This window comes from Crinia signifera, chromosome 1 (genome assembly GCF_055691185.1).
Source record: "Crinia signifera chromosome 1, ASM5569118v1, whole genome shotgun sequence".
In the NCBI taxonomy this organism is placed as follows: domain Eukaryota; kingdom Metazoa; phylum Chordata; class Amphibia; order Anura; family Myobatrachidae; genus Crinia; species Crinia signifera.
The window spans coordinates 262,806,986-262,820,409 of record NC_139217.1 but is presented as its reverse complement, the minus strand read 5'-3'; positions in this window follow the sequence as shown (position 1 = coordinate 262,820,409).

Here is a 13,424-nt window from a genome sequence, read left to right as displayed (position 1 = left end):
AATCCATTTATTGTATGTTCTCTTCTTACATGCACAGTAATAAGTGTGGAGCTCTTGTGTGCCCAAGGTTATCCAACAGGACATATATCACCTGATATTTGTCTCTTTTTAGTACCATTAGATATGATTTGTGCAGCCATCAGCTGCAATCCATCATGATTGTTTTTATCAACAGCACGGCAACCATAGACATGGCTGTGCGTTTCAGAGCAAGCTGCTGTGCGTGCCAAAAGCCGGAAGTGATGCAGGTAATGCTGGGGACACGGCAGATAGCGGAACACATGCCGAAGGTATGTGCCACGCTAAACTGCCGTGGAGACCAGCACTGCGGGCGCTTATGCACGTAACACACAAGGGCAAAGCTGGTGCTATCTCGCACAAAATGGCTGCTCATCAAAGCAAGCTGTAAACAGAAATGGAAATGCGTTCCAGGTCTGTGCTCTGCGTGTCAAAAGGCCGGCGCTGCACTGACACATCACTTTACTGAGACTTAACACACAGGTGAGTTCTGTTGTTTGATTGATTTTACTACGATCCATTGAAGGACTACTAACAGTACCCAGAATCTCCCTGAATTCATCTGGGGGGCGAGCTTTCAACTTTGTTGCTCCAACTCTATGGTACTCTCTTTCTCGCACAGTGCGAGAAGCCCCCACTGTAGAATCCTTTAAAAATAGACTAAAGACGTACCTATTTACTCAAGCATTTTACTGATTCCTACTGTTAAGCTTGTTTTGTATTTTGAGCTGTACAGACAATGGTGAAGCACTTTGAGTCCTATTGGGAGAAAACTACTATATACATATCATTATTATTATTATTATTATTATTATTATTATTATTATTATTGATTTGGCGGCACTTAGGACTCCATAAAAAGCCCAGAGGGTTAGTCACAGTTAAGCCCTTGAGGAAGGTGGTAATACACCGAAACAGGCTGTTCAGGGCTATGTGGGTCTCTAGACTGGTGTGGATGTCCTCCTACCTCCTATAAATACCTGCATCTTATACCAATATGCTGCCATGTGCCTTTTTATGATCTTTTTTGCATTTATAAAAAATTGGTATTATATCAAGCTACTAACAGGTGTGCGGATTTCTTTTCCCATTTGGGAATAATGGATGATATATATATATAATAGATAGATAGACGGACACTATGCCGGCACTCGTAGAGCTTTGTTCAGCCTGGTCAGGTGCACTTTAAAAAATAAGTACAAGCGTCCAAGAAGAAGGCACTGAACAACCAAATTTTAATCCAGTAAAACTGTAATTGAAATGGCGAGTACTTTCGGGGACTGAGCCCCGTCCTCAGGGTATAAATCAATATTGTCAGTACAGCAGTAAATCTGTAGCTAGAGCGCCACTTACCGTAGTGCTCTCAAACAAATGGCCTAATTCATGTTTGCGCGCTATTGCTTTAGCAAGTGCAATTTTCTAGGCTACATAATTGCTAATGATAGCATGCTGCTGCCCAGAAATGAATAGACCCCCACTGGTCTCAGTGCAAGCTCAATCATGATTGCATACTCATTATAGTGGACTATGGAAATGATTCAGCTTTGTTAGCAAAGCAAAAAAAAAGCACAAAAATGAGCAAAACCATGTTGCAGTGCGGACGGTGTGGATGTAACATATGCAGAGAGATTTGGTCGAGGTATGTTTAAATTTCTCTTTCAATGGTCCTGGTGACACAGCTCAACACTGGGATGTAGGAGGGTCCGAAGGAGCCAGGCACCTATCCTAAAGCTTTTAGAGGGTAGGCTCCTCCCCTACTGCATCCCGGACTCTTCAGTTCGTGTTAGGTGCCCACTGGAGTGGGTGCTATTCTAAAGGGCTGCAGGAGCAGCTGAAGAATTAGAGTAGTTAGGGAATTTTTATTATTTTATTAACTTTCACCCTAGCTAGGTAGGCACAGAGTGAGGATTCTCATTAGTGAATCCTCACTCTGCTAGCGCAGCAGGAGCTGACAGAAGCACGTCCTGTCAGCTCACTGTGCACAGGGGAGACGCTGTCTGGCCTCCCTGTGCAGCGCTTACAGCTTCTTTTAAGAAGCTGCCTGGGCTCCGGAGCGCTCTGAAACCGGCTTCACGCAGGTGGGGATCATGGGGGACAGGCGCTCCGTGATGGCGGCGGCCATTTTCTGCAGAGCTTACACACTGAGCTCCTGTTATGAGAGGACAGCAGTGTGTTACAGGCATGTTCCAAGTGGTCCCCAGTCGAGGGGGAGATACTGGAACTAGGAGATCCTACTAAGGGAGCGGCTGACTGGGGGTGGTTGGCGCCAAAAAGTCACGGACCCCGCAGCAGCAGGGACTTAGTCTCTTCCCTCACTCTGTTTTGGCCCCTTTTAGAACGATTGCAGCGGAGCTGAGCTGGCTTACAGATCCTGACAGAGTCTTTGGATTTCCTGGGCATCGTTTCCCCGCATCTGAAACCGACAGACAGATAAGTGGCTGGGTGCATTGACTCTGTATAAGCGCCGTTGTACATTGTATGCACTGTGTGGTTACTTTACATCATGTCTGAGCAACAAGCTGTGGTTTTGGGGGAGGGAGCCCTTTATACTGTGAGCGCTTGTAATGTGTGCACACAAAAATTTGTACCTGAGCAGATGGCCAAGGGGGGTTTGTGTATTGCTTGCGCTGCTGTGAGACCCATGGGGAGTGAACCCCAGAGGGCAGAGCAAATTGAACTCGCGTGGGCTAGTGCCCTGGGCAGGTCTGTTAACGCTTTAGTGCAATTGCTGGACAGACAGAGTGATGCCTTGGTAGAATCTCAGAGACCTATGTCATCATCTCAGCAGTCCTCTGGCTCCTTGCCTCTTACCCAGGCAGATCCTGCCTTCATACAGGTGATGCGGGATACTGCAAAGGGGATCAACAGGTTTAGTGATTTACTAGACAAAATTGATGTTGATGCTGTAGGGACCCCTAAAAGGTCTTACTCGGTGCCTGTATTGGTAGATGAAGAGGAGGGAGCATATGCAGACATTCCCTGGGAGCAGGGTGATGATTTTGAAAATTCCTCAGCCGCAGGGGTGGAGGATTTGATTATAGCTGTTAAACAGGCTTTAAAACTTTCAGTGGAGGATAAAACTCCTGCTAAAGGTGTATTTAAACGGCAGCGTAAGGAAGCTGTTACTTTTCCTTCAGATGAAGGTTTACAAGAATTGTTGGAAGGAGCTTGGAAAACTCCTGATAAAAGGCTGCAGATGCCAAAGAGATTCTTAAGTTTGTACCCCATGCCGGAGTCTCATGCGGAGCTCTGGGAAAAAGTGCCAGTAGTTGATGCTTCTGTGGCACGTCTGTCAAAAGCTACTGTATTACCAGTGCAAGGGGGCGCAGCTTTTAAAGGACCGGGTGGACAAAAAGCTGGAGGGTAATCTCAAAGCTATATTTGAAGGGGTGGGATTCACCCTACGTCCCCTTATTGCTTCAGCCTGGGTCTCTAAGGCCATGATTAAGTGGGCCAATGATTTATGCACCATTTTACATGCTGATCCTGGTGTGTTGTTGCTAGCGGAGAAGCTTAAGGCAGCAGCAGAATATGTGTTGAAAGCCGAAGAGGAAGCTCTCAAAATGGCGACCAGAGTTTCCACAGTGTCTATCAATGCCAGGAGAGTACTCTGGCTTAAGGCCTGGGAGGCAGATAATGAGTCTAAGAAGGCCTTAGAAACATTAGCTTTCAAAGGAAAGTTATTATTTGGATCTGAATTAGAAGAGATTATTAAGCAGGCCACGGGTGGCAAGAGTACCTTCCTGCCTGCCCCCGCAGCCAAGCAGACATCAAGATTTTCTGCTTTTAGGCTGTCCTTTCGGCCCTCCCCTAGAGATGGTGCGTCCTTTCGAGGACAGTCATTTAGGGGAAAGTTTCAGTCCTCTAGGGGTAAGGCCCCAAAGTCAAAATTTGGTTCTTTCCACAAGAAACCTGTCACCAAAGGAGAGGACAAACCCTCCGCATGACTGTCAGGGGATTTGCCCGGCAGTGGTAAAGGTGGGGGGTCGTCTATCACTGTTCAAGGATGCCTGGGCGTTACTAGACCAGGATTCCTGGGTGTTAGACATTATAGCCCAGGGATACAGAATTCCCTTCAAAGGTCTTCCTCCGAGAAGATTTATTCCCACAGTTTTACCAAAGGAAGCTCGGCTCCGTACAGCTCTCTTAAGAGCAGCTCACTCTCTGTTAGAGAAGGGGGTGGTAATCCCGGTTCCCAGGGCAGAATGGAAGAAAGGCTTTTATTCCACTCTGTTTCTGGTACCCAAACCAGATGGGTCTTTCAGACCAATACTGAATTTAAAGTCACTAAATGTCCATTTGTGGGTAGACCATTTCAAAATGGAGTCTCTACGGTCAGTGCTGCTAAGCCTGGACCAGGGAGAATTTTTGGCGTCCATGGATGTCCAGGACGCGTATCTTCATGTCCCCATACACCCGGAACATCAGGCCCTGTTGAGGTTTGTGATAGGAGACCTGCACTTACAGTTCCAGGCGTTACCCTTTGGTCTGGCCACAGCACCAAGGGTTTTCACCAAAATAATGTCTGTAATGGCGGCTGTGCTCCGACTGAGGGGAATCACAGTGATACCTTATTTGGACGACCTGCTGTTCAAAGCAGAGTCAGCAGACAGGTTGCAGAGTCATTTGGCAGAAGCCATCAGTTTTTTGCAGGCTCACGGCTGGCTTTTAAACTTGCAAAAGTCTCAGTTGGTGCCGTCACAGAGACTCCTATTCTTAGGGGTCATTCTGGATACCCATCTACATCGGGTATTTTTACCGGAGGCAAAGGCCAGGGACCTGGTTGCCTTAGTCCAAGAGATTCTCAGCTCTCGGAGCACATCAGTGTGGAGGTGCCTCAAGCTGCTGGGAAAGATGGTGGCGTCATTCGAGACGCTGCAATTTGCCAGGTTCCACTCCCGGGGGTTCCAGTGGAACATTTTGACGGCTTGGTCAGGAAACACACAGACCATGAAGTCAGAACAGATTGTGCTGTCTTCGGAAACTCGAGCCTCCCTGAAATGGTGGACAGATGTGGATTCCCTTCAGTGGGGTCGGTCACTGCAGTCCTGGAGCTGGCTGGTAGTCACTACCGACGCCAGTTTTAGGGGCTGGGGGGCAGTAGTCTTGGACCTGCGTCTGTAGGGCTTGTGGACTCCAGAGGAATCTGCCTTACCGATCAACATCTAGGAACTGAGAGCTGTGTGGAAAGTGATTTCTCTGGCGGGAGACAGGTTACAGAGGCTCCCTTTAAGGATTCAGACCGACAACGCCACAGCTGTGGCGTATCTGAATCACCAGGGAGGCACACGCAGCAAACTGGCCATGTGGGAGCTGTCCTGAATCCTTTTGTGGGCGGAAAAGAATGTTCCAGCTTTATCAGCTATATTCATACCAGGAGTGGAGAATATAGAGGCCGACTTCCTGAGCAGGGAGGAGCTGAAGGAAGGGGAATGGAGCCTGAATCCTCAGATATTTCATCAAATTACCTTGAAGTGGGGAACCCCGGACGTGGACCTGATGGCATCCAGGTTCAACCATCAGGTGCCCAGGTTTTATGCCAGGACAAGGGACCCACTGGCAGAAGCAGTGGATGCCATGACTATCCCCTGGGAGGGGAATCTTCTTTATGTTTTTCCGCCAGTCCCAATGCTGGCGAGAGTGTTGAAGAGAATACAGGCTGAAGAAATCCCAGTGATTTTAGTGGCCCCGGATTGGCCAAGGAGGTCCTGGTACTCGAGGCTTCAGAAATTGTCTGTGGACTCGTGGCGTCTACCTCTGAGGTCAGATCTTCTAAGACAAGGGCCGTTCAATCATCTGGATTCAGCTCGATTAATTTTGACGGCCTGGCTGTTGAAACCGCCATTTTAAGGAAAAAGGGATTCTCAGAGGCAGTGGTTAACACCATGATAAAAGCCAGAGAGTCAGTGTCTTCGGCAAATTATTATAGGGTCTGGAAGACCTATATTCGTTGGTGTGAGAGACAGAAGTCTCATACATCACGCTTTAAATTGACAAAAATGTTGGAATTCTTGCAGGATGGTTTTTCCTCTGGGTTAAGCCTTCAGTCTCTAAAGGTGCAGATCTCGGCCTTGTCCATTTACTTCCAGAAAAGGATTGCATTATTGCCGGAAGTACAGACCTTCCTACAGGGGGTGTCTTGGTTGAAACATCCCTACAAGCAACCAGTAGCACCATGGGACTTATCGCTGGTTTTGGAGTGCCTTCAGAAGGCACCTTTTGAACCATTAAGGTCGGCTGACCTTAAATTCCTTACATGGAAGCTGGTATTTTTGTTGGCAGTGGCGTCAGCAAAAAGAGTATCGGAGTTGGGAGCTTTGTCCTGCAAGTCTCCCTTCCTGATATTTCATGATGATAGGGCTGTTCTTCGGACAGTACCCCAATTTTTACCGAAAGTAGTCTCTGCATTTCATATAAATCAGGAGATAGTTCTGCCTGTTTTTCAACCCCCTGAGGTTTCAAGGAAAAGGGACAAATTGAGGAGTTTGGATGTTGTGCGTGCTTTACGCATTTATGTGGACAGAGTTAAGAGTGTTAGAAAGACTGATACCTTGTTAGTGTTGTATGACATACACAAAATTGGATGGCCTGCTTCTAAGCAGACCATTGCTAAGTGGTTGCGCTCTGTTATAGCGTTTGCATATACAAAAGTTGGTAGGCCTGTTCTGGCCAGGATTAATGCGCATACCACCAGGTCGGTTGCCACCTCTTGGGCGGTTCGACATGGGGCAACAGCTGAGCAGGTTTGCAGGGCTGCCACTTGGTCATCTGTTCATACATTTGCCAAATTCTATAGGTTCCATGAGTTCGCGTTGGAGGACGCATCATTCGGGCGTGCAGTGATGAGAACTGCAGACCTGAGCGTACCCACCCAAAGGACCGGCTCTGGAACGTCCCAGTGTTAAGCTGTGTCACCAGGACCATTGAAAGAGAAAAAGGAATTTTTGTAAGAACTTACCGTTCGAATACCTTTCTCTGATATGGTCCTGGTGACACAGCGATCCCTCCCTTACGCTCAGTGCGTATGCCAGGTTCATGATGTTTCATGTTATTTGGTTAAAAGTTATTGTTGAAAAATGTGCATATAATATGTGCAGGCGTTTGTACTGAGTTAATGTATTCCAGTGGCTTTGAAAGATTGAACTGAAGAGTCCGGGATGCAGTAGGGGAGGAGCCTACCCTCTAAAAGCTTTAGGATAGGTGCCTGGCTCCTTCGGACCCTCCTACATCCCAGTGTTGAGCTGTGTCACCAGGACCATATCAGAGAAAGGGATTCGAACGGTAAGTTCTTACAAAAATCCCTTTATTGGCTGCTTTATATTTACAGTATAAATTCATTTCAGTTTGCCCTTCACAGGAAAAAAATATAACCCACCCACTGCTGTATGTTATGGGGGATGCTGGAAAAGCAGCAACACTCTGCGCTGTATACTTCTGTCCTGGAGCAGGTAGGAACTAGGGGCCTTATTCTAGTTCACTGTTTCTGACAAAATCCTTCTTAGACAAAACCATGTGCACTGAAGGGGGGCAGATGTTACTTGGGCATTCTCTCTCTGTACAAGTTACATCTGCCCCACCTGCAGTGCACATGGTTTTGTCCATCTAAGAAGGATTTTGTCAGCGTGAACTAGAATAAGGCCCTAGGTTCCCACATACTGCATGTCCATCTTGCTGAATTCACTACTGCGCTTGCACGGCCATACCATGCACTCCCCATCTCTGGTGTGCTGTGTGGCTGGGATAGACGCAACCCCAGTTCTCTGGACCTTATCACACGAAAAGTGGCTGTCAATAACTGCTGTACCACCACCACTCCACAAACATTCCACTGGTGAGTACAGTGTACCAGGCACTTTACAATGCTCAGCAACTAGGGTTGCCACCTCTCACGGATTTCCGTGATTCTCCCTGATAAGCCTGGGCAGCCTCCCACTGCAATACTGCCGCTGCCCGGCCTGCTGACTCCTGAAGGCATGGTCCAATGGGTCGCACGCATGTAACTCCCCTTAGCGATGAGCATATAACTTCTCCCCTGGAAACAAGCATGTCATTCCTTGTGGCAATGTCGAGAATGAAACCCCTGGAAAGAAACATGTAACCCTTAGCATTGTAATTGGCATTACGTTGTGTGACAGTCTGTGTAATGGTGGGTGGAATGTGGAATGAGTATTATGGTATGTGGCATTATGTGTAATGGGCATTATGGTATATCACATTATGTGTAATGGGCTTTTTTTTGTTTGTTTGATCGTGGGTTGTGATCGTAGCTCTGCCCTCTTACTGAATTAGGCTCTGCCCACTCGCTTGTTGTCAGGGGAGGAGAGATCACCAGGAATCAATGATGCATGAGGTGGGAACCCTACCATCAACCCCAATATGCTCTAAGCTGTACCACTGCAATACTGCTGGCAAGATATAGTAACTGTATATGTACCACTGTGCATTACCACTGTATTAACACTACTGTGTTCCTGCATCTACCACTTTGTTTAATGCATGCAATATTGTTCTTATGCAGTGCTTGTTTGTTTAATGCATGCAATATTGTTCTACTGTGCTACTGCAGTGCATCTAGCTGCCCTTGGTTAATTCACAAGTACCTCTACATGTAATGCTGCTAAACACAAGTGTATGGGCTCTAAGGGACTCACCATTCTTACTGCCCATCCTACTGGCATGTAGGATCTAATGCTTGTTGTGCATAAAGGGGGCTTTAGGCTGCCCAGCTGGTGCTGTAGAACAATCTACATAATGTAATTGTTTCATCAGTTATTACATTTGCACAGCCATTTGGCAGTCACCATAAGAATGTCAACAGTATGCCGGGGCAGGTGATAGCTAACAAGCATGGAATAAATTAGGACTTCAATTTATACCTCGGCTGTCACCTGCAAGATGCCCCAACATCCCCCTTCCCCAGTCCTTGCGCCCTAGGCTGCAGCCTAATCAGCTTATTGGTCCTTAGGTCCCAGATGGTTAAGGATTTTCAGTGTGGTGTAACAGTAACTTTCATATCCACAATGGACCTCCTCATATGTGCAACTCCATCCCAAAGGCAGATATCAACAGGTGCAATGCATACTGTACGTAGTGGCCCCTAAGGGCCTGTATACACCACACAACTTGCACTAGCACCATAACAGGGCGGTAATGCACCCTGTGCTCGCCCTGCCCCCTAAACTTGTGACAACATAATGTCATGTCTAGGGAGCAGGGTCCCCGCGTCTGGGTGGTAGAGTTCTGCCCAGTACAAAGACACAATGCTCTGTGCAGCTCCAAAAGCAGCATGGTGTCTACTCAAATCATTCCTTGGATGCTCCAGGCAGCTCTGTAGTACAGTAGTTCTACTGGTTGTGCCCTGTGCTGCAGCATCTCAAATTGACTCACTATCAATGGCTATCAGTAATTTAATCTGCCTGTGGTACACTCTTCTGCATTAGTACTAGTGCGGCACACAGGTAGCCTCTCCTGCCCACAAACAACCTGTCCATGCTGCAGTCTAGGAAGTCCAGTGGGACACAGATGTCTCCCAGCTCCTCGAACCGCTCCAACAAATCGGCGCTGTCCACCCATCCCAGCTAAATCAGAGCGACCACGGAAAAGACTATCCATGGACTATCCATGATGCTGAGGATGAGCGGAGTCCCGAGCTCACCGCTGCTCTGCCCAGACACAAGTTAGCTCCGGTAATCAGAGAAGTGTTATGGAAGCAGCATTCTCCATGGTCTCCGGGTACCTGGGTCCGGGCTGCTGTCCCTGCCGTACCTGGTGGCGGCTCCAGAAGAGGAGATCCTTAGTGGCTGCTATTAATGAACAGCTGAGCCACTGAAGTATGTGGGGGCCAGCGGCGTAACTATACATTTTTTGTAGCCCCCCCCCCCCCCCCATGGCGCATATATATATATATATATATATATATATATATATATATATATATATATATAGTTTTTTAGAATTCCGCACTCCCAGCCAGCATTGAAGAATAATATGGGGTGCTCCTTTAAGATAACACAGTGTGTCCCAAATGTAGAGCAGGGTAGGATATGGTTAATCCAATAAGGGCACTCACCAGCGTCTCATCATGAAAAATTTATTGGTACATTACCAGTCAAAGAAAAGGGTGTATGTCTAGGTTTCGGCCACCAGGTGGCCTTTCTCAAGACACACAGCAGTTGACGTCTTCACAGCACAAGGGTCAGGATACACTGACACTGTTTCCCTGTGTTCCTTATAAAGCACTGTTCTCTAATTGCATCTGACTCAGCTGCGTTCAGCTGGTACGGGTGCCTGTTAGTCTCAATGCTGGGCGCACCATGTGACAGCAGCGTGCCCTGTGATAGGCTATTCGCGGCAGTTCACTAAAATACAAAATGGCCGTGCGTTCCAGATGCTGTCCGGTGCGTTCCACCGGGTTTTCCGATGCCAGGAGTTAATTTGAGGATGAGGCAGGTGCTGGTATCAAAAAATGTGAATATCGCTAGGCACATAATTGGAAAAAAACTTATATAGCCGCTCTTGAGCCCTAAAAACGGAGCGAGACAGCTCCTGATGCACAATTTAAAGATGGCCGTGCGTGTCAGCTGGAGATTTGCGTTCCAGCAGTTTGTATTAATTTATGCAGTGTCTTATATATAAGGAGAAATGGGGGCAGTGTCAGTTGACAGTTCCCGGACATACAGTACAATATGTTCATGTTGTATATATTTCATAATGGCATTATTCATAAAAAACGTCTTTATAAAAAGACTAAAAAAAGGGAAAAGGGAAGGTGATAGGGGACTTGTCTATTATGGGTCCAAAAAAAAGAAGAAAAAAGAAAAAAATGGATTCTCTATAATCCGTACAATGCAACTCTTTCACCTTGGTACATTAGATATATTATCAAGAGGAATTAATTTAATCAGTTGCTCTCGCCTAGATGCAACATAACTCAAACTTGAGTCTATACAAAAAAAAAAATTTCATATAGAAGTGTAGACCAAGAGTATTATCTTAGAGTATAACACTTATATATCATTGAGAAGAAATTTAAGCAAATTAACAATAAGTACATAAAAGTACATAAAAGTAGGTAAAGCAAGTAAGGGGGGGATGTACTAATGGTCCGTACCATCCTCCTCATCTCAACACCATTGATCACCCAAAAATATTTTTAAAAAATTTTTTTTGAGTATCAGAGAAAACAATTGAGTGTATTATTTTCGTTTAAGCCTCTTGGGGCTACCGTGTCCAGATCAAATATCCATCGTGCTTCCAGTTGTTTTAAGGTCTTTACTCTGTCACCACCTCTTGGGGGTGCAGGGACGTGGTCGATGAGCATTGATTTGATGGTTGCCACCTGATGTCCAAATTCCATACAGTGTTTGGCCACCGGTTTATCTGTTACACCAGTTTCAAGGGCAAGCCGAATGGTATAGCGGTGGTTTGCCATCCGCTCTCGAAAGGGTCGTGTCGTCATCCCCACATAGTATGATCCGCATGGGCATACCAGAATATAGATTATGAATGCTGACATGCAGGTTAAACGATGTTTGATTTTGTAACGTTTCCCACTGTGTGGGTGTGCCACTGTGTCTCCTGCCAACATTGCATTACACGTAGTGCACCCCTTGCAACGCACGCATCCTGGTTTGGCCGAGCGTAGCCACTGTGTGCCCTTTGCTGTTGGTCTCAGAGTTGGGCGCATAAGCATCTGTTGGATGTTCGCATTTTTGCGGTATGCCATCATTGGGGGAGGGTAATTGCGCAATTTGAGCGATGTGTCGCTTTCGAGTAATGGCCAATACTTATCGTAAACTGCCTTGGCCTCATGTGCTGTATGGTCAAAGGTGTTAACATGTACCAATCTTCCATCCTTGCCCTGTATTTTTTTTGGGTTGAGATGGCGGGCTCTGGCTTTATTGAGACATCTCTCGATTATCTGTGGTGAGTACCCACGTTGTAAGAAGCGTTCTTTCATCTCTACAAGTTGTCCTGTAGCCAATTCCGCTGAGTAATTGGTGCGTAATACCCTCAGAAACTGAGAGATGGGCAGGCTCTCCTTGAGTTGGACTGGGTGCTGGCTTCTTGCTTGCAGTAAGGTATTCCTATCGGTCGTCTTACGATATAACGTGAAGCCCAGTGCGTTCCCATCTCTAAAAATCGCCACGTCTAGGAATGTGATGGTTTGGTAATCAATGGTGTGGGTGAAGCGCATAGGCTCTGGTACTAGGTTGAAACCCTGTATCATCCCCAAAAAAGTCTCTCTTGTTCCTAACCAAATCAAAAAAATATCGTCTATGAAACGAAAATAACATAATAATTTATCGCCATGTGGCGAAACAATGTATTTCTTCTCGTAGTTGGCCATATACAAGTTGGCGTATGCGGGCGCCAGGTTCGACCCCATGGTGGTGCCGTTTACTTGTAAAAAGTGCTCTGCACCGTACATGAAGTGGTTCTTTGTAAGAACTAATTCTGTTAGTGACATAATAAATTCAATGGGGGGCTGTATGTGTTGATTAGCCACCAGATGCTCCCTTATGGCCTGCATCCCATCACTGTGGGGTATCACTGTATAAAGTGATTGTACATCAAGTGTGGCCAACCAGGTTTCAGTATCAGGAAGCTGAATGCTACGAATTTTGTCCAGAAAATCTGGTGTGTCCCTGATGTAGCTTGGTGTCTTGTGAACAAGTGGTTGTAGGAACCGATCAACATAAATGGCTAAAGGTTGCAACAGTGACCCCCGGGCCGATATAATTGGTCGACCGGGGGGACTTTCCAACCGTTTATGCACTTTTGGTAAAGTATAAATGATGGGTGTCACAGGGTGATCAACCACCAGATATTTGGCCGTCTTGGCATCGATCCACCCTGCTGATACTCCCATGTTGATCGAACTGTCAATCTGCTGTTTCAGTGACACAGTGGGATTTTCACCTAATTTGCAATACGTTTCTGTATCGCTTAATTGGCGTTTAATTTCGGTGTCGTAGTCGGACCAATCTTGTACAACGACCGCCCCGCCCTTATCTGCGGGGCGTATTACTATCTCAGAATTAGCTTTAAGAGAGGATAATGCTTGCCGTTGCTTAAATGTTAAATTTTGGTATTTGGGTTTAACGACTAAGTTCTGCTTCATGTCATATTCAGTCATTCTTACAAAGGTGTTAATACTGGGATTCGTGGACGGTGGGTCAAATGTACTCGGTTTGAGGTTTTTTGGCTGTACAGCTCTGCCCATTACGGGCTGTGTATCTGGGAAAAATTCCCGTAATCTAAGTTTTCTGCCAAACCGATAATTGTCCACTACCCAGTTAAAGTGGTTCTGGGGGGTTGTCGGTACAAAGGAAAGACCTAACGACAGTACTGAGGTCTCGTCCTCTGTTAGTTTATGTTTAGACAGATTAAACACTAGGTCTAAG